General features: G+C 52.5%; 1 protein-coding gene across 3 annotated transcripts in view; it reads left to right on the plus strand.

Annotated features, from left to right (window-relative positions):
* Positions 1–1,338: 1,338 nt before the first annotated feature.
* CHST15 (carbohydrate sulfotransferase 15) overlaps positions 1,339–19,194 on the plus strand; it is a 77,158-nt gene continuing 59,302 nt past the window's right edge. The window contains exon 1 of one of the 3 annotated variants that reach the window (XM_043475186.1): positions 1,339–1,487. The gene's annotated coding sequence lies outside the window, so the exon portion shown is untranslated. Of the gene's footprint in view, positions 1,488–2,474; positions 2,610–2,836; positions 3,244–19,194 lie in introns of those variants that run through there. The other 2 variants (XM_043475187.1, XM_043475188.1) reach the window with 2 other exon arrangements.

A 19,194-nucleotide genomic window follows, 5' to 3' on the forward strand; every position in this document is an offset into this window, starting at 1 on the left:
CATGCACAACCAACCTTCTTTAACAGCACACTGCTCCGTGTCCTCCCCCCGCAATTACTTGAGTATATAAACCTCACTGAAAGGCAGGCTTTTCTTGGGAGCTAATAAATAAGCCCCAAAGCCACAACGTGTGTAAGACCTTGAAAAATGGCATCATCATCTATTGGGAATTGTGAACCCTGCAAAAAGCAGCTCATTGTATTTTCAGAAAAAGCTTTTTGTTTTAAAAATAATAATAATGAACAAAACCTACCAAGTGGAGTCTATATGGAAAAAGCAATGTAGTCTGAGATTCTAAGGCTGGTCTCTTTGCTGCATTAATCTCTCTTCGTAGATTTTATGTAAGAGGCATTATTTGCAGGAAAACAAGATACCATTTTGAAGAATTCCCCTCTCATCCCAGCTTCACATCTGCAATTATAATCCTCTGATTGTGACCCCTGCATTAGTTGCCATGGATGCTGAGCAGAAGTTTATGACCTCAGGGTGGGCCATAGTTTCTGGGGGTGAGAGGAGCCTCGGGCAATAAAAATCATGTTTTTCCAGAAAGAGAGGAAAGGGTGGGGGGAAGGTACCCTCAGGACGCACCCCTCAGCGGTGTGTCAGCACTGGACACGGAGAATTTTCAGTTCCACTTCTGGTTGCTCCTGGGACAAGATGCTGGACTGTGGTCAAGGGGACTCGGCCGGCAAAAGGCTATGTGACCGAAGACGAGGATCTTTCTCCCCCCGCTTCTGTCTCTTAGATCTTTTTTCTGAGAGGCTGGGCTTGAGTCTTTCAGAATTCAGAGTGTTTTCTTCAACTGGTTTATCTTCGGTGGAGAGTCTCCAGGTCGACCACGGGTGCCCCACTTCCTTGACCTCGGGCAGCCCCGTGGTTTCCTGGAGCTGCCGCGCCTGGGGCCACTGCGGCCGGGCTCGGGGTCCCGCTGAACCTTCCTTCACTGTGAAAGCAAGCAGGCTGGGCCGAAGAGCCCGGAGAGCCGTCTCCAGATGCAAAAATACAAGAGGGCGCAGAACCCACCAGCGCCATGGCCTTGAATATCAATGCACGGGCTGACTCCAGACCACCAAGTTCATTAAAAAAAAAAAAAGTCTCTGGCAGCGTGTCACTGGCAGACTTGAGGGGTTTCGGTTTGCTTTCCATCCCGAATCACCGCAGCGCCCATGCCGTGTTGACTCGGAAGGGGAGGGGGAGGGAAGCAAACCCACCGCTCGGCGCGCACGCCTTGGTCTCACATTCCAGACCCGAGCTGATGTGTGTCCGCGCGACACGGGGCGGGGGGGGGGGGGGGGGGGTTCTCTTCGGATGTTTCATTCGCCAACCGCACGTCACTCCCAAAACTTTTCCTCCCTGCGCTCGGGGAGTCAGGTTGACGCGCCCCGCATGCCGGGCTCCGGGCGCCGGGCTGGGCGCGCTCCCGCAGAGCCGGAGCCGCAGAGGCTGGGCTGCCCCCGCCGCCCCCGGGCTGGACTCCGGCTTCTCAGGTACAAGTTGGGTGCCAGGCGCGGCGCGGGGGCGGCCACAGGCGGCGGGTGGGTGTCTGGCCCCGAGCTCCGGCGCCCCTCCGCGTTCCGGCCGGGCAGCGCCGGGGTCGGCCCGGGCTGGGCGTAGGGAGTCCGGGCCGGCGGAGGCTGCGCGCAGCCTCACTCCCCGCGGCGCTCCCCGCGCGGTGGTGGCGGCGGCGGCGGAGGCGGCGGCGGCGACGACGGCCCAGGCAGACAATGAACTTGCGAGCGCGCGCAGAGCCGAGGCAGGTTTGGGCCCCGCGACCCTCGGCCCAGCCTCACCGAGGCAATCGCCGTCTCCAGCGGAGGGCGTCCCCTCGCCGCCGATCCCGGCCGCGCTCTGGGCGCCCGGCGCGCCGGGAACCTCGCGGGAAGGGCTGCTCGGAGGCAACGGCGGCGGCGCCAAGGGCTCGCACGCCCCCCTCTCCAGCTAGGGAGAATGCGATCAGAGCTCGGGGACCGGGGACTCGGCAGCGGGGTGGTGGCGCTGCGGACAGCTGCCTCTGGGCAAGCACAGGCCAGCTGTCCAGGAGAACGGCCCCAGGAGTCGGAATGGGGGTGCGGGGGGCGCGCTCTGCAGGCGGAGGACCGACTGACCGACCGATCGGTGCTTTCTCCCTAGGAGCGCGCGTGGGGTGAAGGTGGGGGTGGGGATTCCCCAGCCATGCGCTCCGCTCCCCGGCGCACTTCGGGGAAGTTTCCAGGCGCGGCTCGGGGCAGGTTGGTGTGTTTGCTATCCGCCACTCTCTCCCCGACTCGGGTTCGGGGCCACCTTCCTGCCCTGGCTCCAGTCCCGCGGCTGCCCCGGGCGGGGAGGCGTGGGGTGGGGGATCCCAGGCTCGGAAGCCCGTGGGACCGGGTTCCGGGAGGGGGACCGCGTGGGCGGGCCTGGGAGGAGACGGGGGCGCGGCGAGGCCCGGAGCTGCCTGAACTTTTGCTCCCCGCCTTCTTCCTCCCGGCCCTCCGCCCCCTGTCCCCTCCCAGCGCCCCGCCGCAGCTCCGGAGGCGGTGTGACTCGGGAGGAGCCGGCGCTTCCCGGCGGTGGCGGAGGCGGCGGCGGCGTCCCCAGCCGGCCTGGGCGCGGCGAGCGGAGCGCTGCAGGTCTGAGCAGAGCGGCGTGGCGGGGCGACGGGGGCTGCGGGGCGACGGAGCTGCGGGGAGCCTGGGTGTCATCGGCCCCTGCACGGGGGCGACGCCGCCGATCGGGATGGAGCGCGAGTCTATTGGGTTATAGGTGCGGGTGGAGAGGACTCGGCGGCCGTGGGCTGATGGGGGACGGGTCGTGGCGCAGGTGGCCCCCTTGGAGTCCTCTTAAGATCGCGGGATGCAGGCGCCCGGGAGAAGCGAACCTCGCCTTTGGGAGAATGAATGAAACGTTGTGGAAGCGCCTTCCGACTCCTCCGGGCGAACGGATTGGCCGGCGTGCGCGCGTGTGTGTGCGTGTGTGTTTAGGATTCGGAGCCGCCGGGGTCCTGGGCGCGGCTGCTTGACCGCCCCGTCGCGGTCCCGGCCCCACGTTGCGCGTCAGCCCTGCAGCCGGGGTCGGCCCGCGGGGGCTGGAGTGGCGGGTACAGACTGAAGGCTGGGGCTCGGGGCTGGCTGTTGGCAGCTGGACGTCCGCGCCTGGAGTGAGGAGGTTCGAGAAGGAGGCGATGAAGGCTGGGGCTGAGCCCAGCTTCCCCGCCCCCGGCCCCGTTTTCCCGTTCCCCGAGGCCCTTCGCTGTATTCACGTAGGGTGAGTTGATGGCACGGAGTTTGGGGGAATGAAGTTCTATCTCTGAGAAGCCTCAGGACGCTCCGTTAAGGGATGTGGCGCGCTGTCTTGTGAGGCTGAGCCGAGGGGTTTGCAGGGCCTCAGTTCTTACCAGCTGCGGTTCTAGAAGGACATCCACCAGGTGATGGAGCAGAAAGGCAGCCGGGGGGCGCACCTCCTGGGGTGCCCGGGGGGAAACAGGCCTGGAGATTTGCCCCAAGTTCCTCTAGAACTGCTCCCCCCCCCCCACACACACACACAGCATTTTCCATTCCCAACTTTCCTACTCCCCTTCTCAGAGTGGTGCAAAATCAGGAGCCCTCCTTTCCAGAACATGGTACTTGTTAATTTTACCAACAGTATGTTGATTGAATCCGGATGTCTTAGCACACAAATCATATATGATTTTGTTTAAAATAGCATGGGAATAAAATGCCTTTTAACTAGGTAATTTTTAATCAAATAGGTTTTTCTCTCTAATGCTCCTGAAAGATTGGCAGGAGAATGTCCTGCCTCCCACTGGCTGGGGGAACTGAGCCAGCAGGTGAAGCAGCTTGCCAGGCTCGCTCTCTCAGTATAGGTGCACAAGTGAGCCAGAAGTGGAGCTGCAGGGGGCTCTTCTCCCCCTCCCAGGTCCAGCTCCCTGGCCCTCTGAAGGAAATTCAGCAATGCTTTTGTGTTCTTTCTCTCCGGGTGTTGCATGACTGCAGTGAGCAGGGTTAATTCATCCAGGACCTTGTGTTTGGAGGCAGGATGGAGAGGCAGGTTTGTCCAGAGTGGATCCTCTGCCTGCCTTGCTTTTCTCTGACAATCAGATGGCCAGAGTTCCCAGCACTGTCACGGTGGCCGCCGTGAGTCTCTGTGTCTGTAGCTTCCTTTTCTTCTTTTGCTGTTGCCCATGGCCAGGAGAGGGGAGGTGTTTGACTTTTTCACTGGCCCGAAGAGGAGAAGATTAATCCCAGTGTGTGGAAGAGGCAGTGTTTGCAGGAAAGTTTGGGAGAGGTTGGAAAGTGGACTTTGCTTATTTGGTGTCTGGAGAAGGCGCAGAAGAGAAGCCCCAAGTTAACCATCTGGTCCACAGGAACCCCAGGCCCTTGGAACCTGCACTAGTGGATGCTTCGGGTTAGAGCTGAGTTGTGATTAGACTGTGGGTGTCCAAGGCCACCTAGGACCTGGCTGGAGGTTTCTGGGTGCACTGGCATCCAGGTGAATCCCTGCTAGCTCCAGGGGATGGGGAGAGGTGGGGAGACTCCGGGGCTGCCCTGAGCCGGTGAGCCCATGCCCTACCCAAGAGGGCAGCTTTGACTCAGTTCTACCCAACTGGGAGAAAAATTGACAAGTCTTGTTAATTTTCAAGGGAATTCTCAAGCCTGAACATTTAAGTGTGGGCTCAGATTCTACAGGGAGAGGAGAGGATTGGGAGAGGGTGCTCTGCCAAGAAGTCTGAAGCTTGACATCTGGTCCTGAGTTTGCATATTGGGAAGGGTGTTCCACCATCAGAGAGGTGTGACACGTGATAGGGATATGGAGACCAAGCCCCAGGTGAGGGACTAAGAATTGAGGACGCCCTCTGTGTCTATGGCCAAGTGCCAGCCTTCGTGTGCTGTATGTCCCGCGTCCATTCAATAGCTATCGGACGAACTCCTGTCTCAGTTGGTAAAGAGTTTGCCTGCAGTGCAGGAGACCCGGGTTCGATCCCTGGGTCAGGAAGATCCCTTGGAGGAGGAAATGGCAACCCACTCCAGTATTCTTGTCTGGAGAATTCCATGGACAGAGGAGCTTGGTGGCCTACAGACCATGGGGTCAGAAAGAGTCAGACAGGGCTGAGGGACTAACACTTTCACTTGCCATATGGAAAGAGGCACTCTATAAAACTTTTCATATCGCTTCATTATCCAATAGTACACGCCGATACAGGGAGAAGAAAGAGTTCCTGCCCTTCTAGGAAGGGAGTGGGCAGAAATGTCTGTGCCCCGTGGACAGTTGAGCGGTGAGCTGCATTAAGAGCTGGGAGAATAAGGCCAGGAAAAAGGCCAGTGAAGGGTGGGTGGCCCGGGAGGAGTCTCTTCTTACTGATGTGGGGATTGAGGCTCGGAGCAGGGAGTCCCAAGTCACACAGACCAGAAGTGGGACAATAGCCCAGGTCTCCGATGCTCCGGCTCCTGGGCCGGCTCTTACAGCCCTTCCTGCGGGGCTGGAGCCTCTTGGAAGCTCCCAGATGAGTGGACACTCCCTGTGCTGGGCAGTTCTTACTTCCTGCACCCCAGATCCAGAGCCTGTTCTGGTCCCCAGTCGTCAGCAGTTCCAGGATTACAGAGGTGCTGTTTGGAAACTGTTTTGTGAAGAGGAGTTTCCTTGACCTATGAATGAAAGCAGAAACTGTCTAGAAACGTAGCTGGCCTGGGAGCGTCACTGTGTGAGCACGCCATCCCCAGGCATCTCTTGAGCGGCACGTGATGTAGAAGTGATGCTTTCAGTCATCAGCTGGTGAGGACGGTGCGTCACCTGAAAGTGGGGCTACTCAGGGCACGGCGGCTGACTTCCGCCCTAACTGTGCTGCTTTGCTGCAGATTCAGAGTCTATCTTCTCACTTAGCTGACAACGCATTGGGGGACTGTTCTGATCTTGCACAGGGTGTTTCTTTATTGTTCTCAGTTGCTGGGGTCTAATTTCCTTCCTGAGAGGCTCCTCCGTTAAAACGAAGTGCTAGGACGGGATGATTTATGTGTAGACCTGGGTCTTCATGGCGTGAAATGAAGCACAGAGGTGGCTGTTATCTAGTGTGTGCATCCAGTGTCCACATCTAGGAAGAAAAGTAAAGGGTCTGTGTTGATTCGGGCCAATACAGAATATTTTTCAAGTACGGGTGTTGGGGAGGAAGACATTTGGTCCTAACAGCCGTCTTTTGCTGGGTCCCTACCGGTTCCCAGCTTGCCCTGTGCCAGCCTGGTCAGACAGGTGTCTCCCTTTGTCTCCATCAGAGGGCGGGGAGGCTGTTGGAGACCACAGGGCCCAATCATTTAGCCCTCGGGATGTGCAAGAGGTCGGATCACAGAATGGGAGTGGAGGAAGGAGGGACGTGGGGTGGGGGTGGGGAAAAGCAGTCATGGCTCTCGAAGGGGAAGGCGGTGATGAATCAGCAAGTGGGGCGGGGGGTGGAAGAGGAAAGCAGGTTCTCGGTCTCTGTTGATTTCGAAAGGGATGCAGAGGAAACGCAAGCAGCCTGTTTCATCAGCGCCAGCCATACGCGACATTTATGTCTTCCTCCAGCTGCAAGCCCAGGGCCAGGTGTGTGGGGGCCACGAGGCAGAGCTTGGAGTAGTGGGCCAGGCAGAACTTGACGAGTCAGGTTACATAACACTGCCCAGAGTGCCGCCGTTGCTAGGTTAGCGCGGCTCTGAGATTGGAGTGGCCTGGGGCCACTTCGCCCCTGGCCTGAGAGCTGGGGCCTGAGACCTGAGCCAGGTTTCACTCGCTCTGTTGTGTCCCGCTCTTTGCGACCCCATGGACTGTAGCCCGCCGGGCTCCCCTGTCCAAGAGATTCTCCGGGCAAGAATACTGGAGTGGGTTGTCATGCCCTTCTCCAGGGGATCTTCCCCACCCAGGGATTGAACCTGGGTCTCCTGAGTCTCCGGCATTGCAGGTGGATTCTTTACCGTCTGAGCCACCAGGGAAGTCCTACAGAGGACACTTAATACGGGCTTGGAGTGGTGCCTAGCATACAGTAAGTGCTTAATATACATCAGCTCTAGAGCTCATTACCGTGGATGGGAGAATGTCTCTTGAGCTCCTTGAAATTGCTTGTCCAGTTATTTTATTTTATTTTTTTAATGTAGCTGTGTATGTTTCCTGGTGGAGGAAGGGAGCATGACTTCTAGCATATTCTACCTCAGAGAGCTTCTCTGACACCCCAGGACGCCTTGGCTTCTAGTCAGGCTGATTGCTTCATCTCTCTGGGCAAAGAGAGGGCTGCATCCACAGCCGCCCTCTGAGATGCTTCCAGCGGACGCCGTGGGCAGGCGGTCGGGCGGTTTGGCTGTTCTCCTGTGTAGTGGTGATTAAGTCGGGGGCAGATCAGGGGATGTACTGGGGAGGCCGGCTTTCGAATGCTGCATTCCTGAGCCCCACTCCAAGCTTCAGAGTGTTCTGAGCGGGTGTGCGGGGGCCTTCTTGCCCGGGCAGGCTCGTCCTGACACCCATGCTACATTTCTAGAATTTGTCTGGGTCCAGGCCTTCCGGGTCTCTGAAGCAAGAGAGGCTGGCAGATCCTCAAAAGCAGAGAGTGTCATTATAATGGAAACCTGGACCCTTTCCAGAACTGCGCTTGTGATTAAAATATTGAGACAGGCCGCCTCGTCATCCAGGTGCCTGGAAAATACCCCAACACGGGCACATGATTAGATTACAGGGCTGTGCTGTACTCAGTCACCCCAGTCGTGTCCGACTCTGTGCGACCCCATGGACTGTAGCCCACCAGGCTCCTCTGTCCACGGGATTCTCCAGGCAAGAATACTGGAGTGGGTTGCCATGCCCTCCTCCAGGGGACCTTCCCAACCCAAGGAGCAAATGCACATCTCTTGCGTCTCCTGCATTGGCGGGCCGGTTCTTTACCACTAGCGCCACCTTGCTGTTGAGTTGCTCAGTCGTGTCCCCCGCTTTGAGACCCCATGGACTGTAGCATGCCAGGCTTCCCCATCCTTCACCACCTGGGCAGGTGCAATTATCTTTTCCTATGACGGGCAAGAACCTGGTGGTTTCACATCTTCTCTTGAAATGGAATATGTGCCTGCTGACCCTTTTTGCTCCCTGTGGTTGAGAAGACATTGGTGTGACCTCAGAGGGGGAGAGGCCTCTGGAGATGGCGGGTCTCTTTCTCCCAGGGCGGCCCTGGATCTGGGGGAAGTTCTGACTTGCTCTGCTTGCCCTTGTAGGGAGCTGCCCTGAGGGGGCCGGGAGCCCATAGCGCATTTGCTGTGAAGTTGGAAGGTGCGTTTTAGAGTCTGAGAGGCCTGTAAAGCTGTGTTATTGTCTCACTCCTTGTTGAAAGGGGTCTGGACTGCTTGCTTTGTGACACATGTTGGCTGATTCGGGCTGAATGAGGCAAGTTCGACTAGCACCTTCGTTTTCCAATCAACCAAAGGTTTGGTGCCCACCATGCGGATGTGCATTTAGCCTGAGTGTTGAATCCCATATCCCCTTGGAGAGGAAGTCTAGGTGGTGGGGTGAGCCTGAACACCACATGGACCTGGGCTTGAGTCTCTCCTGTGTTTCTTTGTTCCATTATCGTGACCCTGGGCCAGTGGTTACATCTGCTTGGTCCTCAGTTTCCTTATCTGTAATGTGAGGTTGATAATCTCCATCTTGTTTTTTTAGTGTAGTTTGGGTACCAGCAGTACAAACGGGTTCCTGATAGCTCAGTTGGTAAAGAATCCTCCTGCATTGTGGGAGACCCCAGTTTGATTCCTGGGTCAGGAAGATCCGCTAGAGAAGAGACAGGCTACCCACTCCAGTATTCTTGGGTTTCCCTTGTGGCTCAGCTGGTAAAGAATCCACCTGCAATGTGGGAGACCTGGGTTGGATTCCTGGGTTGGAAAGATCCCCTGGAGAAGGGAAAGGCTAACTGCTCCCGTATTCTGGCCTGGAGAATTCTCCATGGGGTCCCAAAGAGTCGGACACGATTGAGCAACTTTCACTTCCTTTGCACAGTGCAAATTAGGGTTCAAGGGAGCCCCCCAAATTAAACCCCTCTTTCCTGGCCAAGTTCTGAACCAGTGGAGACAGGGGAGGAGAAAGATGCATAAAGATAGAAATGCAGTATTTGGTCCCAACTGAAGTGGACCTTGGAGAATGTGCTTGAACCAGTGGGCATGTGGGCATCACATACCTGAAGTGAGAAGCGGGCAGTGAGGGCCACTGACCTCCCCTGAGTCACAGGCCAGTGGGAAAGCGGAAGCCTCTTCTGGGGCAGCTGCCCCCCACCTCCGCCCCGGGGCAGCCAGCAGAGGGCAGTGCCTACTCTGTGTGGGAAGAGATGAGGCCAGGCCCTTCCTTGCACGCTCCTGGGATGGTATGGACCTCAGCAGGTGGAGACACAGTGGTGGTACACAGGCAGCGCTCTCTCCACCAGGAAGGAAACATCAGGAGTGGGCAAGAAGAGTCCCCTGCTGACCTCCTCTGACCCCTCCATCCACCCAGAGCAAATGATAAGTGCTGAGCCCGGGGCCTGACCCATGGAGGGGTCTCACACGTGGCACCTGTTAGGTACAGGGTTGATAAGGACAGCATCAGATATGCAGTCGATAAGGACATCGAGGTTAGAAGGTAAGCCTGTCGACTATGTTGTTATCTGCAGAACATGGCAGTGAGGAGTCAGATTGAGGTAATGATCAGCCTTTGACCTCAAGGCTGCGTTCTAACTTACAGTTACACACAAGGGTAATTTACAAGGAGGGGCGGAACCACTGGCAGACTGACTGCCTGGTAGCCTGAGTGCCAGAGCCTTTTCTGCCTCCTCTCGGTCCCCGCTCTTGGTTCCCCCTCACGGCCTGAACCTTCGTCCAGCCCCCGCCCCCCTCTCATCATTGCCTTCTGGAAGTTTTGCGAGTATTTCTTAACCATCTCTCTATATCCTTCCATCCAAATGTCACCGTCCTCCTCTGAGTGTCTGCAGGGCTCCTCTACTGAACTTGATCTTGACCCCATCCTTCTTTTTACCATGATCTTTCTAGTATTCTGGGTGTGGTCCACTCACCCCGGCCTGGTGAGCCTCTCAAGGGTAAGAGGCTGTCTGGGGGCCCGGTCAGTCACGAGAGACTGTTTGTTGAATTAACACATCAAGAGCCAGCTTGTCCTGGAGAAAGGGCTGTGATGGATTTCATGTGGGCCTCTGAATGTGCACCCAAAGAAGGTAGAAAAGTAACCCCAATTTGGTAGCATGGTGCAGGAGAGTTAGTGCTTATCAGTAAATTTCAGGAGGAGTCAAGAGCCTAATGTAGTAAACTTGGCTTTCCTGACATTAGGTTTTGGTCTGTTAGAAGGTAGTAACCACAGTTTTTTGTGTGTCTTGAGAGTCTTGGGGAAAAATACTATGGAAATTTGTATTTCAGGAATAGAAGCAGGAGCCATTAACTCAGGCAAGAAATGTGGGAGCTGTTAGTGTTTCTTATAGCCGGTATAAATAGCTTGTCATTAAGTTCCATGCTCCTTTGTTTAGAATGTAAATATTTGCATTAAAAATATAAAGTATGTCCTGGAGTGTATTTATAGAGACCATAATTTCCAAACCGAAAATCAGACTATTGGTCTACAGAGGATTGTTCCCTCTGATTCGTGAACCTGTTTATATAAAGAGTCTTCCAAATGTACACATGCAGAACTGCATTTGCTTTGTGTACGTCAGGGATCTCCAGGATTACAAGAAAGTGGGTGGCCCCAGGGAACTGGGCCAATCAGTGGGGTTTCCCAATAGACACTTGTGATCATGCCATCTGTTAAGTTGCAGCCACCCTGGGCAGGGCGAAGGTCTGGCCCAGGTCCCGTGGGACCGGCCGGCTTCCCTGCCTTCAGTTTCCTGGACATCCAGGTGGGAATTGGCTGCAGCTGGCTTGTCTCTGGGTCGTGTAACCAGACACTCGATTTCAGAATCGCTGTTGCTTTAAGAAGATGTGGAGAAGAATTCAGGATCGGTTCTGTGGTCCCGTTTCTGGTTCAAGGTTGAGGTCTGAGGGCCTCTGTCAGATGTCATCCTTCGGCAGATTCTTGGGGCCGTTTAGCTTTTTCATTTTCCATGATGAACAGTGCAGACTTGTCAGACATTAACTGGAGACAGGATGTCCCCACCTATTGGTCTCTGCCCTCTTCTTTGGAATGAAAGACTGGGGGCTACAGTCGGGCTGGGCCAGGGCCTCTGCTCCCGGCATTGTGTGTGTGTGTGTGTGTGTGTGTGTGTGTGTGTCTGTGTTGGGAGGGGGCGGGTTTATTCTCAAGGGGGCAGCCCTCGCTGGAAAGCCTCTCCCCAGTGTCTCAACAAATACAGAGTGAGGGTCGTCTGGTCAGTGGGAGCGGGCCGACCTGGTCCACAACTGAGCTCTGAATCCAGGCTTGTCCCGCACCTGGAAACCCCCCTATCATCACAAGGTGATGAAGGACACATGAGTGGGGATCCAGAGGGATCTTGGCAGGACCAGGGGTCCCCCAGCTCTGGCCTCCGGTTGGCTGTACCAGCGCCTCCTCTGCCTGGCATCCCAGGCAGCCCAGGGCCCTTCTGTGGGTGGGGGCAGCTCCATCTCCCCGCCCTGTGCTGTTGCTATAGGACCAGGCTCAGTTGAAATGGCAGGAATCCTTCTCAGTCTTCACGGGGCATGGTGTCCTGGCTGTCGGAGCTTCAAGCATCTCTCTGCTCGGGGTCCCAGGATGCCAAGCCCCACTCAGGCGAGGAAGTAAAATGGGGTGGTGGTCTGAGGCGAGGGGCGTGGTGGGCTGAGTCGTCAACCTGACCGTGCCCCCTGCACCATCCAGGGTTAAGCGCTCAGCTTCCCCTGGCTGCCTCTCACTTTGACTCATCAGTATTTCTTGTCTGAAAGAAACACCCTCTGGGCTTAGAAATGGTGAGTCCTTAGAGAGGACCATCTTCCTATTTACCTGGATGTTCTTGGACTGTGGGACACTTCACGATTGCCCTTTCTGTGGTCATCTGTAGCCAGAACCACATGTTGTGACCTTCCCTTATTTTCTCACAATTCTCGATCAAGATAATAGTTCCAGGAAGGCCCCAGCCAACCCCATATCAGACCAGTAACCCACCCACACTGTTTTGAAAGTCAGAGGAAATAGCTGCTTTTAGGACATGTTGAACTTGCGGAAGAAAGTTGTCAGGAGCCCTAAATGAGAGGATGAAAGAACACTCAGAATAATGGAATTGGGTTCAGCCTGACATCTGTGTCGCCCTAACTTTGAAAGTTATTTATACTTGTTACGTAGCAGTTTCTGTGAGAAATTAGATGTGGAAAGATACACAAAAGAGAAGAGGGAGCTTAGCAAATGTGGCCTCTTCATTGGAAAATAGCTTCCAGGCAAAAAGAAAAAAAAATCCTTTGCTCACCGGTTGGCTGTTGAAAATCCACAGATCTTTTGCGTTGTTCACAATTTGGTTCCAAGAATAAAAATGATGTATTAAAGAGTAGATGAAACTTCAGTTGCCATTTCAATGGTAGAAAATAAATTTGCTTTTGGCTGTTAAACTGAAATAAATCAATAGAAAAATGCATACCTGCCCACTTTCATGTCAGCAGTTTTTGGTTTTTTTTTTTTTTTGGTGGTTTATGTACCTTTGAGTCAGTTATGAAGTCGCGGAACTGTTTAGGGAGAATGTGTGCATGTGTGTGTGTGTGTGTGTGTGTGTGTGTATTTATGTTATGTATATTTATTTTACAAAGTTCTCATCGAATTTATTTTTAAAAATCATGCAACAGATTTTTTTTGTCTGTTCAACCTATCCTTTTTATAAAACAGCTTTAATGAGATGTAATTCACATGACATAAAACTCACCATTTAAAGCATACAATTCAGTAGTTTTTAGTATGTTCACAGATGTATGCAACCAAAACCGTGTTTTCTTTTAGAGCATGTCCTCATATTAAAAGGAAACCGTCTACCTATCAGCTGTTAGCCCCCTATCTCCCCATTCACCACCCCCACCCTAAGCAATCAAGAATCTACTTTCTATCTCTATTAATTTCTTTATTCTGGACCTAAGATGAATGGAATCACATAGGATATGGGGTTTTTTTGTGTCTGGTTTCTTTCACTTAACATCATGTTTCATGGTTCATCTACATGGTAGCTTATACCAGCACTTCATTCCTTTATATGGCCACATAATATCCCATTGTATGAATAGCCTACGTTACATTTATCCATTCATCTGTTGATAGGGTGGTTCTACTTTTTGGCTCTTAGGGATAATGCTGCTTTAAACATTCATTTATGAGTCGTTGTGTGGACATGTTTCCATTTCTAGAATTAAATTTTTTGAGCTATCTTTACTTGCTTTCCATAATTCATTTACTTTTTTATATGCTCTTCTCCTGGCCCTAAAGGAGGACTGATTCTCAGATGAGGTTCTGATTCCCCCTGACTTGTCTGAATGTTAGAGCTTGCAAAGGCCTTCAGGGAAACAGAGTTCTGCCCCATTTTGCAGACGGGGAAACTGAGGCCCAGAGAGGCTACACAGAGTCAGGATTGAATCTGGGTTTTCAGAGTCGATTCAGTTACCCTCAGCATTCTCCCGGAGCCCTTAGTAAAGCGGCAGGTCACCCTCTTGATTGGCTGGGTGGGTGGACAGACAGTGACCGCCTGGCCCTCGCCCACTGTCCTAACCCCCTCTGACCTGCAGAGGCCCCACAACAGCTCATCCTCCACCAGCTGGCAAGCGAGAGCTTCAGCTCGTGGCTCATGGCGCCAGTGCCTCCTGAGTTCTTTCCCCGAAGCAGCGGGAGGCCAGCGCTTATCCGGGGAGTAATTAAATTAGGAACCAATTCAGAGAATGAAATTTTATCTGATCTGGCCAAGCCCATAAACCCGGGGCTGTGCTTGTGACTCCAAGGGTACATTATGAAGTTGATTTTTAAAGAGGCTGGGCCGCAACGAGGAAAGAAACGCGCAGGGCCAGCCGGCCGCTCTCCCGGGCAGGCGTGCTGCAGTGAGTGGCTGGGGGTGCATTCCCGGGTATTGAGCCGAGTCCCCAGGCTCGCTTTTGTATTGTGACTGAAATGTTCTCGGCGCTTAGGAAGGCTCACCTGTTAAGATCCTTCTGGATCCATTTCATGCTGTTATTGTTGACACCGCAATGCACCTCTGTAACTACAATCAGAAGGAAACTTTGCTGGAGGCTTGTTGGTTCTAAATGCAGGTTCCAAATCTAAAGCCCTATGGGGCTTTTTGAAAGAAAACACACATTCCAGTTCTGCGTGAGCTCTTCAGGGGTGGGCCCCGGGCATCTGTGTGTGTGCGCTCGTGTGCACGCGTATGCACTTATGTTTGTACGTGGGTGCGAGCGTTAAGCTCTTTAAGATGGAACGTAGCAGTGATCACAGCTGTTCTTCTGAGATGGATTTCCAGTTCTTCCATGGCAAAGATGGGGGCCGGTAATCTGCAGAGATCTCAGGAGCGAGCCTCTTTTGTCCTCAGTCTGTCCTCGACTGTGACTTTCTTTGGGTTTCTTGATCAGGTTCCCTGGATGTAACTAGCATACGTGTTCCACCACTGCATCTTCTGTGGGATTTTAGCTCTGGTTTCCTTTTCTGCGTGAATGGCCCTCCTCTCCACAGGGGCCCAGCCAGAGGCCCAGGAGTCAGCTTTGGCCTTTAGCACATCGCTGCAGGAATTACCTCCTTCCTGTCTCTGCCATCAGAAGGTCATTTGTCCCTTTAGGATAGAAGGTGTGTCTTATTCAAGGTTATATCCCCAGGACGCCGGCCATGGGAGAGAATGATTGGCTGTACCGACAAGTGGCTGAAAGGAGGAAAGGCAAGAATACATTGAATTACCCCTTGATCCTGCAGCTCCGCTCAAGAAAACAATCGGGAGCCTGACCCTTCATCTTCAATTCTTCTGACTCAGGTCCTGCATCCCCTTTAAGAGTCACCACCCAGTGATGGAGGACCTACTGTGTGCCCGGCGCTAAGAGCTGAGAATCTAGCAGTGACTTGACGAACAAGGTCCATCTCATAGACAAGTTCATAAATATCAGAGAACAGACAATAATAAGTGCTACATGTTAGGGGGTGACTGTCTGGGTGATTGGAGAAGGCCTTTCCAGAAAGGTGATGTTTAAGCTGATTCTTGAACGACAAGAAGGCACCACGGTCTGTAGGTCAGAAAGAGCATCCCAGGCGGAGGGAACAGACAAGTGCCAAGATCCCAGGAGGGGATCAGTTGATGGGATGGGATCGGGTCAGCCTGGAAGAGCAGGTCAGAGAACTTGGTTTATAGCACACTTGGGTTGATGCCCATTCTTTTCTGTTCTACATCCTCCACATTTTCCTTTGAAAGTGTCAGTCCTTCAGTTGTGTCTGACTCTTTGCAACCCCATCGACTGTAGCTCACCAGGATCTTCTGTCCATGGGATTTTCCAGGCAAGAACTGGAGTGGGTAGCCATTCCCTTCTCCAGGGGATCTTCTTGACTCAGGGATCGACCCAAGTCTTCTGCTTTGCAGGCAGGTTCTTTACCATTTGAGGCACCAGGGAAGCTCCTTTACATCTTTGCTCTTTCACTGTCTCTCATCTCTGGGTGAAGAACCCCTGTCCCATGCTGGACTGGCCTGCAGCTGCTGTGGTTTCAAAAGGTAGGGCTAGTGAGAAGCAAAACCCCTATCCTTTTTGTCTTCTCACTGAGGGTTTGGCGTGTGAGCAGAAGTTATTTTTATGTAAGCACATGCTTGATGGGGGAAGTCTTGGGTGGGCAGCTGAAACCACACTCATGAAAACAGGACTGAAATAGTCCGTGAAATCCCAAAGGTGAGCATGTGGCTGTTCACCTGTTTGGTGATGACTCCGGACAGTCTGGTTCAGGGAGAAGGCACCCTTTGGAGAGGGACTGGGGCATAGCAGACTCCCCAGCTGGTGTGGCCCCTGCCTTGAGCCTTGCTTTCTTCCCCTGACCTTGACCAAGTCCTGTCCCTCTCTCAGGACTTGACTGCCTCTGTGCCCTCATGGGGAGGTTCTTTCCTCACCCGCCATGGCTCCCCACACCTGGCCCCAATGTCCTGACGTGTTGACAACTTGCCAGGAGTCCCCTTAATCTCTTGGCACTCCTGGATTCCGCCCATAATTTTATTTTAGCTTTTTAATTTGAAGTAATTTTAGACTCATAAGAAGTTGCAAAAATAGCACAGAGTTCCTGTGTACTCTTCAACCAGCTTCCCACAATGATAACATCTTACATAACCATAGAACATTATCAAAACCAGGAAATTGACACAGGTACAATTCCATCACTACGCTACAGACCTTGTCTTGCTGCTATCTAATTTCATTAAACCTAGGGAGCCACAGCACTTTGGAAGCACCTTAGAATTTCATGAACTTCAGTGTTGTCATTTATCTTTTAGATTGTTTTTGGATCCCTCCCAGTTGGCCATCAATTAAAATTAGTTTTTATCAGATTAAGAAATTCTGGAAGACCCATAGTTTATGTGTTTCATGCCTCTATGTGCCCACCTGAAGCTCTGTAGGTGCCTCATCCCTGGATATGCACACAGCCTTCTTCTCTAGATCTGAGAGATTCTCAGATACAAGGAACCTATAATATATAGAGAATAGTTTGGTGAAATGGGCTTCCCTGATAGCACAGTTGGTAAAGAATCCACCTGCATGTGGGGGATCTGGCTTTGATCCCTGGGTTGGGAAGATCTCCTGGAGAAGGGAAAGGCTACCCACTCCAGTATTCTGGCCTGGAGATTTCCATGGACTGTATAGTCCATGGGGGTTGCAAAGAGTCAGACATGATTGAGCCACTTTCACTTCACTTTGGTGAAATAGAACCCAGGACAGGGAATTGAGAAACTTGAGTTCTGATAATAGTAACCTACATTTGGGTACTTAGTATGTGCTAGATTTTGCATTATTCCATTTACTCTCAGCAACCTTGCGACAGACATGAGTAACATCCCCATTTTACAGATGTGAAAACTGAGGCTAGAGAGAGCGTCACCCTACCCAAATTTTGGTAACTTATGAATAGTAAGAGCTGGGACTTGAACCCAGGCAGTCTGACTTCAGAGGTCACTGACTCTTACCTTGTGGGGCTGCCCTCACAGTTTCAGGCCTTCACACCTGTAGTTCCTGTGTCCTCGGGCTGCTTACTTGACTTCTCCGAGCCTCTTTCCTCAGCTGCAATACGAGGGACTTGACTGAGGAGATGTCATGTCCCTTCCATCTTTGAATGTTGAGAACAGGTATACCAGCAGAGGAGGAAACACTCCAAAGATCTGATGGAAATTTCTACCCTGTCCCTTGTAGGTCATTTTAAAGTTGGGAAGATTTCTGTGGCCTCATTTGGTTTGATGGGGAAGCTCCATTCCAATTAAATTATGCTCTTGTGCATTTTATTTCATTGTTTTTCACCACACTGCATGGCATGCAGAATCTCAGTTCCCCAACCAGGGATCGAGCCTAAGCCCCTTGCGGTGGAAGCATAGAGTCCAAACCACTGGACCGCCAGGGAAGTCCCTTGCTCTGGGTGTATTATAATTACACCGCATACAAACTGATTTTTCCAAGATACAAAATCCCCATGCAGCCTGCTATGTCTGAAGCCCCTCCATTCAGCTCTGGGTCAGAGTGATGCTTGTAATAACCAGAAGGTGCTGTGTGAAGCTGCTCCCAGTCAGCCTCACGGGCAGCATTAGTTACCAGATGCCACCAGCGCGAGATGCGCAGGCATTATCAGCAGATACGTAATTGATTTTGCATCCTCCGTAAAGGCAGGTTAAAATTAAGCTTGTTGGTAAATGGTGTTTAAACCTCACTGTCTGGGGACGAGTGGTAAAAACTGACAGAGCAGGGCACTTGTGTAAGGGCTTGATTTTTTTTTTTTCAGATTGTGGAATGAGTTCATCCCTCAACTACGGTAAAGATTTTCCCATTTAAAGGGGCTGGAAGCGTGTAAGCTTCCGATCATAAATTTCATAGGAGGGGCCTCCACTTGAGTGCCTGTGAGATGGCTAGACTGTGGGATGGCTGTGTAATCACATTAGCTTGATAAATTAAAGGTCCCCGTATTTTTTAAATCATCAGGCCGAGCTGCATTAGAGAAGATACTGTGATGAATCAGGGCTATGATAAATGGGCTCGTGGAAACTCCTGGTATAGAATGGAAGGTACTAAGTCTGCAGTGATCCTGGAAATGTCCCTGCTGAAACCAACGATGGGATTAAACCCTGGGCATCTTGCCATTTTCTAAGTTTCCATTTGTATTGATATTTAATACTTTGGACTTCCCTGGTGGTTCAGCTGGTAAAGAATTCACCTGCAATGTAGGAGACCTGGGTTTGATCCCTGGGTTGGGAAGATCCCCTGGAGATGGGAATGCAAACCCACTCCAATATTCTTGCCTGGAGAATTCCATGGACAGAGGAGTCTGGCAGATTACAATCCATGGGGTTGCAAAGAGTCTTAGCTGTTACGTGTACCAGGAATCAGAGAAGCTTTTGGATGTGATTTCTTTCTCTGTTGTATTACTGTTTCATTAAGTCCAGAACTGGCGCTATAATTTGTAGACCTTAGTACAACATAAAAATGCAAGCCCCTAAAGGATCTGCCTGCAATGCAGGAGACCTAGGTTCAATCCCTGGGTCAGGAAGATCCCCTGGAGAAGGGAATGGCTACCCACTCCAGTATTCTTGCCTGGAGAATCCCATGGACAGAGGAGCCTAGCAGGCTATAAATCCGTGAGGTCACAAAGAGTCGGACACGGCTGAGCAACTAACACTTTATGAAAAAATTATTAAGAACTTCAAACTGGGCTTCCCTTGTGGCTCAGCTGGTAAAGAATCTGCCTGCAATGCGGGATACCTAGGTTAAACCCCTGGGTTGGGAAGATCCCCTGGAGAAGGGAAAGGCTACCCACTCCAGTGTTCTGGCCTGGAGAATTCCATGGACTATACAGTCCATGGGGTCTCAAAGAGTTGGACACGACTGAGCGACTTTCATTTTCTCAAACCGGGGAGAGCAGAGCATTAACCAAGTGCCCCTCTGGGCACCAGGCCCTGTGTGACTGCACAGGTTGTGGCCCATGGAGCTGGTGTGAGACAGCTTGTGTCATGCCCACCCTAGACCACCTTGACCTACAGCAGCTTGTGTGAACAGTAGATTGTGAGCACCAGGAGGGCCGGGCTGCGGCCGTATCACCTTGGTTTGCTCTGCAAGCTCT

The sequence above is a fragment of the Cervus canadensis genome, chromosome 8 (assembly GCF_019320065.1).
Source record: "Cervus canadensis isolate Bull #8, Minnesota chromosome 8, ASM1932006v1, whole genome shotgun sequence".
Classification (NCBI taxonomy): Eukaryota; Metazoa; Chordata; class Mammalia; order Artiodactyla; family Cervidae; genus Cervus; species Cervus canadensis.